A 9,092-nucleotide genomic window follows, 5' to 3' on the forward strand; every position below is an offset into this window, starting at 1 on the left:
GGCGATAGTTTAGTTTAGATGCAAAACGCACGCATGGAGCTACTAGTTGATTCATTAATTTTCGAAGGCAACATGTTCTCTGACTAGCAATCAAATCTAAATTCCATTCAATTGATCCATTATGTATGTACACACATAGAGAGAGAACGAGATATTAAGATAAAGTTGGTTAATTAATTGAACAGAAAGGCGATATGGTGGGAGCTGTGATATATGTTTGAATTGTTTGAGGCCAAAACTCTGACATGTTGGTAATTCTTTGCGCTAGTTTGCAAAACACACCTCAGCTATCAATTTTTAGGTGTGTTTTGCAAAGTGGTTGGTGATAGTTCAGGTAAGAAAAATAAACAATTGATAGTTGAGATGTGTTTTACAAACTAATTGGTGATAGTTTAGGTAGAAAACTCTCACACCTGATAATTCAGATATGAAACTCAAAGAAAGGTGATACTTGAGGTGTGTTTTTGACCCTTAACCCTATAAATAATGGAGGATAAGGGAATTTAATTTCTTCACAAAGGACCTTGATCAAAGGCCTAAAAGTCAAAACAAAACAAAAAAAAGAGAAAATCACCATCAGTGCAAAGAATATTTTTTATGCTATTAAGTCACTTTTATTTTTTTATAGCAGATAATTTATTTTATTTTCAAGATGATAAATGCCACATCTTAAGGAAACTCTCATGTAAATATCCTTTACTAGACCTAATAGTGTAAAACATGTTTTACATAGATAACGTACATAATTAAAACTCTGTCAGTAATATCCACATCCTATAAATCTATCCAATGGAAGATAAGACTCGATATTAATGACAATTAGTTAATGTATTGTCAAATATTATGTGCAAGTAAGTATTTAATTTGTTTCAATAGAATCCTATCTTGACGACAAAGTGTTGGTCGTAAAGCTATTATTCGATCTGATCATTGAAGTGCGAACAAAAAGTTAAAACTTTTTTTTATTGTTCTCCAGATAAGTTACATAAATATGATGAACTTTAAACTCTTAAAATTTTGTCGAGATATACCATTACAAAAGATTAAAGGAGAAGTATATATATATATATATGTAGCCATTTGGCGATCGCTCGATCAACTATTCATAAGTTGCAAATTGCAATACTCCATTCATTTGTCAATCACTCTTAAAGTGGATTCTGACTTTAGTAGTGGGAGTGACCAAAAGAATCTAAAGAAAACCTTTTAGATTTTTTGAGAGGGACTGCTTTAGTGCAGGCTGTCTCATGCAAAGCAGGTTCATTAATGACTTTATGCCGTTAGTGCTTTTTGTTACTACAAAGTAGTTTTATTAATGAAGAGCCTCAGAATATCAATCATAACATGGCCAAATTTGTGGATACTGGGGACGCGCATATTTTTACTATCTATGTATATTTGGTTCATGGACAAATATTGTACCCCTTGGATCGGACTTGCATGATCCAAGGGATGTATATCTTTCGTGCTATAATTACACTGTGTGTTTATATATATAAGTGACAATTTTTTGGTTGTATACATATACGTTGTTGAATATTTTTTTTATAACGAAATGGATCTTGGGCCTAATTCAAATAAAAAATTTAGCTCATGAGGCATGAGGAGACCAAAGACCCCACTGATGTGGAGCTGATCAATAACTCTTTGCACGCTCAGGATTGGACATTTGGAGCGTGGGACAATATGACATGGGCCCAACATCGGGTAACCAAAAATTTAAGATGAGTCTGATTTTGATACCATAATAACAAATTTTTTTTTTTTCTGCGCGGATTGCCCTTCTTTTGCGGTGGTCTTTAATTTTTGTGCTTACCTTAAAAAGGTGGCCGAAAATACCCGGAGGTTCTGGATTCGAACCCTCGCTCAGTTAAAAAAAAGAAATCGCAAGGCAAGGCTTTTGTCAAAAGTCTTAAGGCATAACTAAAAGTGTGTCTTACAAAGCAAAGTCTGTCATCTCCGGCATAGGTTATATGTGACTTCACCCGAATAGGCATAGGTTCATAGAAACCTATGCCTTGAGAAATTATTATTAATTTTGACTCGTTAACCCGCAACCTATTTTAGTTTTAAGCGAAAGACAAAAAATTAAAGACAAATAATGAGGCACAAATTAAAGACCAGTCCGTATGAAGGGCAATCGTGCTAATTGCCCATAAGAAATAAACATTGAGTCTAACTCAACCCCAAAAGCTAAGTCATTAGGTGAGGATTACTCAAAATAATAAGGAGACCAAAGCCGTCATCAAGAAACCATGTGGGATTCAACAACTCCCCACACGTCTACGACTGGACATTTGGAGCATGGACATTATAATATAGGGGCCCAACATTGGATAAATCAAGAATTTGAATGAGTCTGACTCTTATAATATGCATTTACTTAACCCTAAAAGCTAATTCATGAGGTGAGGATTCCCCAAAACCAATTAAGAAGACCAAAGACCCCATTAAAAACTGATGTGATCACGTAGTTTGTATTATCCTACCTTATTATGAAAGCATCAGATATTTCTCAGAATAATCAACCAATAACTCTTTACAAGTCATCAAAAATTTTCCATAATTTTTTTTGTCAGTTTACCCTATTGACAATTTATGTAGTTTCTACAACTAATTTGTAAGTTGTCCAACTTCTTATAACAGTATTAGTTGCATTAGCATATTGGATATTGATCATTGGAGATATTGGGAATAATAAATAACAAGCATCATATTATCAACATCGAAAGCAAGTGATTGATTGGAACAAAACTTTGGACTACAGAGAATTGGAGCACTGGTTAGAAGAAGGCAACAGTATGGCGTTGGCAGAGTAAGGAGGACATCTTTGAAAGAATTTAGGGTTTTTGTTCTCAAAGAACTTGTTAAAAAAAAAATAATTAAATAAAAAGTGTACTAATAAGGGTAAATTAGTCGAAATATAAATTCTTAATTTAATAATAAATAGATTAAAAGAATTGTTAACAAAAACTCGATAAGAGAGGTGAATGTAATATTGTAAACCACAAGCGAGGTTAGCATTATGAAAGCGAAACTTGAGGAGAAGTCTTTGAAACTATCCATTTTAATTTTATGCCATTTCCTTTTTATTATTTGTATTCCAATGTTTTTTACTCTTGTGGAAAATTTAAAAAAAAAAAAACATCTGCCAACTCGATGTAGCAATCCAGTGAATGATGAGGAGATAGTGGGTTTGAGAGAGCAGCAGAAAAACTAATTCAGTATCTGACTTGAGGGACAAGTGAGCTAGATGTCATCCCTAGCCTATTATTGGGATGGGGGGTCAAGGTAAGACAACTTGTGCTAGAAAGTTGTATAATAATGACAACATTATTTCTCACTTTGACATTCGAGCATGATCATTTCAAACATATAATCGGAGAGAGATATTACAAGAGATTTTCACTCAAGTTACCAGTTCCATAAACAAGGTAGAGGTTGGAAAACTTACTGACATGTTGAGGAAAAGCTTAATTGGAATGAGACATTTCATTGTCTTGGATGATATGTGGGATGGTATGGCATGGGATGACTTAAGGCTTTCTTTTCTAGATGTTGGAAATAGAAGCAGAATTGTTGTAACAACTCGATTTGAGGAAGTGGGTAAGCAAGTTAAGCAACACACTGATCCTTACTCTATTCCTCACACCCAATGAGAGTCTAATGTTGTTGCAGAAAAAGGTGTTTCAACAGGAAAGTTGCCTTCCTGAACTACAAGAAACTATTCAAGCAGTTGCCAAAAGATGCAAAGGATTGCTGTTAGTGATTATCTTGGTAGCTGGAATAATCAAAAAGGAAGAAATGGAAGCCTCTTCGTGGCATGAGGTTTTAAATTCACTACTTTCATATCTTGGTGAGTCTGAAGGATAAAATCTCTCAACTATGCGGTTAAGTTATGATAACTTATCCGATTATTTAAAACCTTACCTTCTTCACATAGGGATGTTTCTGGAGGACGCAAGAATTCCAGTGTTTAAATTAATAAGTTTATAGATAGCGGAAGGCTTCATGAAAAATATTGAATCTGGGACATCAATGGAAGAGGCAGGTGAAGGTTACTTGATGAATCTCATTAGCAGTAATATGGTCATGGTTTCAAGAAAAAGATATAGTGACAAGGTTAATATTATCAGGTTCATGATGTAGTGCTTCACTTTTGCTTGAAGAAGGGTATAGAAGAAAAATCTATGCTAGCAGTGAAACACCAGTTACAACCTTCTCATTGGAAGAAAAGTTGAATAAGCTTCAGTTCCAGTAATGAGCTTTCAGAGGTTGCATTGTTGGGCTACAAAACACGGATGCCCAACAATTTGAGATCACTGATGACCAATGGAAAACCATTTTTAGATTGGAACCCCTTATATATGGTTAGTAGATTGAGACTCCTTAAGGTCTTGAAATTGAGTTCACACATAGAGGGTCATTTGTCGTCAGTTACATTCAAACCACTAATTCACCTAAAGTACCTCGCTTGTCGCAAAGGTGAATTTAAGTTTCATCCGGAATTACATATGCCACATCCCAAAACTTTAATTGTGAGATGTTTTTACAGGACTCTAGTGCCAGTGGTTTTCTGGAAAATGGAAAAATCAAGGCATGTTGAGATTACTGATGATGATTTTCATCTGGAAAACAATAAGCAACGAATCTTTGAAGAATCATCTAAATTGGAAATTTTAAGGATATTAAGGCGATTTTTAATTAAAAATGGTGATGCTGATAGTGTGGATGTCTTATTAGGGAGGTGTCCTAATCTTCAAAAACTTGACATCTTCTTTCTGGGGGATGAAGATTCTGCAGAGAATTGTCCCAGATTGGAGAGTCTTACCCAGCTTCAAACACTTCACCTTGCCTTTCAGCGTGCCCTAAATGTAAGGGTGTCAAGTGGCGAGGGCGAGCCGAACCCTACCAGAAACCCGGTGTGCCAATCACCTACATTGCAGAGGGTGTGAGGGTGCATGCACGGGGAGGTTTTATAAAGAGGCTGAGGTGGACAAGGTGGAGCTATTGCCCAGTGCCCACCCTCGACCCACCAGTGCCGGAGTGATGGCAAGGCACATCGTCCGGCCCGGCTTGGGCTCCAAAAAAAAAAAAAAAAAGATAAGTCTTACATTTATTACTATAATAAGTATTTTAAAAACATTGTATCCCAATAAAATATTGTATTATAATTGTGGGATTCTTAAAATTTTGGAAGCAAATATGTGAAATATTTATTAATTATTCAAATCATAGTTAGAATCTTACTTTAGTTAATTAAAACTTAACCATTAATTTTAACTCATGTAATGTAATCTCTTATTCAAGAGGAACTTAAAAAATGGAGACAATAAAAATGAAGAGGGAGTCGGATCCGTTAATATTTAATTGCTACTAAATGAAAACTAATTAGCTCTCCTTTTTTAAAAAAAAAAAAAAAATTAATGGTCAGCTGAGTCCCAAAGAATTAATAAAGTGGGCAGGGACCTTTTGTCCTTTTCCAACGGTTGAAAAGTGAAAACTAGTTAGCTCTTCGTTTGCTTTTTTTTTTTTTTCAAACTAGTTAGCTCTTCCTTTGTTTTTTTTTTTTTTTTTTAATGGGCGGTGGGCGCGGAATTAATAAAGGCATAAAGTGCACTAGTGACCGGTTAACAACATTGTTTTTGTAATTCGGCGAAATTATGGCCCAAAAAAGGCCCGTCAACCCTTAAAATTATTTTTGACCTTTAAGTTTAAAAAATTACGGTTTAACCCATTTTTCACCTATAAATACCCTACATTTTTTATCATTTTTTACTACAATCCTCTCATTTTATCTCACTTTCCCTCTTAATTTTCAGCAATTTCTATAATTGTAGTATTCTACTTTAATTGTTTTTGCAAAGTTGCAATTAACAAGATCAAGTGGAAAGGCTTCAAGTATTCAATTCATCAATTTACGATCACGTTGTTATTTCGTTATCTCCGAGAATTTGGTACCTTCGTTCCATCTCTTACTTTTATTTAGTACTTTAATTCTTGCATTTAATTTTAATTTTCGTTATTTTAATTTGCATAATGGAACAACTAAAAAGAAGTCGGTAAAAAGCTTTATGTCCCGGTGGTAGTAGTAGCGGTAAGAAAAAATCCGGTAGTGGTAGTGGTGGTACTAGCGCTAGAAATTATACGCGTGTTCCGCAAGCACCACCTAGTGAAATAGGAGACATAGGTGTTAATGGCGTATGATATGAATTATAGAATTACAAGAAACATACGGTATAGAAGATGAGAATGAAGTTGAGATACAAGTAGACGATGATGATAACGACAATAATACACCCACTAGTCCCGCTAATGATATTGCTCAATCTCGAACTCGAGCTCGTGGTCGTCCTCAACTGCTCGAAGGAGCCGCCCCAAAAAAAAACTAGCGCCCAGAAAAAAACTAGCTTAGTGTGAAATTATTTTGCCCGATTAGAAAATAATCCGGGTTATGTTGCATGTAAAATTTGTGAGACACCTTATAAGCATAGCACCGGGGGTAGTAAAGGGGGGACGGGTCAATTGACTAGACATTTGGATAGCAATCACCCAAATTGGAAAGAAGATAGCGAGAAGCTCGGGGGTGCCACCGGGGGATTAACCCAAACAAGTGAACCTAAAGACCGAGTAAATTAAGTGGATCATATAATAAAATGAAGGACCATGAAGAATTAGCGAAAATGATAGTTGTGGGTTGTTTGCCTTTCACCTTGCTTCTTCTTGATGCTTTTATTCATTATATACAAAAAATTTATAATCCTATGTTTAGCGGTATTCCTAGAACTACTTGTAGATCGATATTTTTAGACTTCGTGGACAATATCTTTTATCTACGTTATTTATTGACATATCTCCCTTGTAGAGTTTCTCTCACCTCGGATCTTGGTCGTCTTGTTAATAGAAATGATTATTTAACGGTTACTTTTCATTGATAGATGATAATTTTAATATGCAAAAACGTATTTTAGCTTTTCAATATGACGAAGACCGTAGACATACTTGCACAATTCATATCCGTCTTCACATCATTGTCATTGCAAAATATTATGGTCTTACAAGCAAAGTTTTATGTATGGCCTTTGATAATGCTTCTAACAACACATCTCTCCATCGATTTAAAATCCGAGTTGTCTCCACCTTTTACCCTGAAATATTTCATGTCCGGTGTGCTTGTCATATTTACAATTTAATTGTTCAAGATGGTCTTTCTTTCTTTAAGCCTGTGATTGAGAAAATTAGACACGCAGTTGGTTTTATTCAAGGAAATAATAATAGGAAGCGACTTGCTGAATTTAAAAATAAATGCAGGAAAAATAATCTTAGACCAAGATTTATGCCTGAAGAAATAGACACTAGGTGGAATTCTACTTATGATTTCTTAAAAGCTTGTGTTGAATATAAAGTTCCTATAATCGCAACTTTTAACCAATTTGCTACCGGATATCCCGAGTTAATGTTAAGTGATTTTGATTGGATCAAAATTAAGGATGTTGTAGATTTTTTAGAAAATTTTTATTTCGCTACTCCGGAATTTTCCTGCTTATTATCCTCTTGTTTGTAACATTTTAGCTTATCTGGTATATCTCTTATTTGCTTAAAAAATATAAGTTTAAAGAAGGTTACACGGATGTTGTTACTTTGCAATGATAATTAAATTCAAAAAGTATTTCTTTCCTATTCCTCCTATTTACTTAGTTGGTGCTATATTAAATTCGTGTATTAAATATATTAATATGTCGGGGTGGCCCGTATTATATATACTTCTTTAGATATTAAAACTACTGAGGAACCATCCCTTCTTAAGGCTATGTGTGATGCAAATGATTACGCACATCAATTATATAACCATTATTCTACATTACTTGATAATGCTACCCCAACTTCTATCCCATGCGGTCCTTCTAACGAAACTTCATCTTCTAAAAGACAGGCACAAAGTGTGCCTATCATGGGTGTTCCTAGATTATCTATTTGGTCTCAAATAGCACCTCAACAAAGTAATACAAACTTTGATGAGCTTCAATTTTTTTTTTGGAGACAAACATTGGAGCCTTTCGAAGATGGAGTTAATGCACCGGATTGGTGGAGGAACAACAAAAGATAATTTCCCGTTCTTTCAACAATGGCTAGAGATGTGCTAAATATTCCAATGTCAACTCGTTGCATCGTAAAGTCCATTTAGCCAAGGAAGGCAAAGGAGACTGCCGGAGACAACTTGACACGTTGGGCAACAACGCAATGAATTTTCTAGTATGTTTCGAGAGATTGGATTAGATCGGAGCGAAGAAATCAAGGAAGAGAACAAGATCCAAGAGAAGACCAGCAACTTGAAAATATAATGTCACTGGAGATCCATCGGACAAACATCTCCAATGTATGGAGATGTCGATTATGAAAATTTTGAGCCAATTCCTCCTAATGTTAATATGGAAGAATTGAATAAAATGGTGGAAAATATGTAGATTTAAATTTGAAGAGTTGTCAAATTGAATTTTCTTTTTCTAGTTTAAGTTTACGAAATCAAAGAAAAGTAGTTGTAAGTTTGTAAGCTTTAAAGTTTAAATTCGACTATGCAATTATCAATTAATAAAACTAAAGGCTCACTGAGCCTTTGAATTTCTTTTCAAATTTGTGTTATAATTTTATTTACAAGAATAATAATACGTACGCGGTCAAAATAGAACTATAAATGTAATTGTGTAAAACTAATCCTACACAGCGGCAACTCCAAGATAAATTTCTACAAGGAGGACAAGCATTGATCGGTTGCCCAAAAGCAACAAGACATTATAATCGGGCCGACAAAATCGGTGAAATGACAAGCCTACGAAATTGTCAATGCGTGAAATAAATCAAGTACCCCTTTTAAGTTACACAAGTTCAAAAATATTTCAATAGGTTATACAGTATCTAATAATATAAACTATTAGTTATATATATAATAATATATTAATAAAATCTTATTAGTTTCAAATATTTTATATATAATAATAATTAAATATTTTTTAGCGTATTGAAATGTCTCCGTCGATGATGTAGAGGTGACAATCTGCACATGACATTAGGACTTAGGATCAGATGAGATAATT

The 9,092-nt window shown here is 34.4% G+C and overlaps 1 pseudogene; it reads left to right on the forward strand.

Annotated features, from left to right (window-relative positions):
- The first annotated feature begins 3,106 nt into the window (after positions 1-3,106).
- Positions 3,107-4,955, forward strand: LOC132039478 (putative late blight resistance protein homolog R1B-12; annotated as a pseudogene).
- Positions 4,956-9,092: the final 4,137 nt, after the last annotated feature.

This window comes from Lycium ferocissimum, chromosome 12 (assembly GCF_029784015.1).
Source record: "Lycium ferocissimum isolate CSIRO_LF1 chromosome 12, AGI_CSIRO_Lferr_CH_V1, whole genome shotgun sequence".
Classification (NCBI taxonomy): domain Eukaryota; kingdom Viridiplantae; phylum Streptophyta; class Magnoliopsida; order Solanales; family Solanaceae; genus Lycium; species Lycium ferocissimum.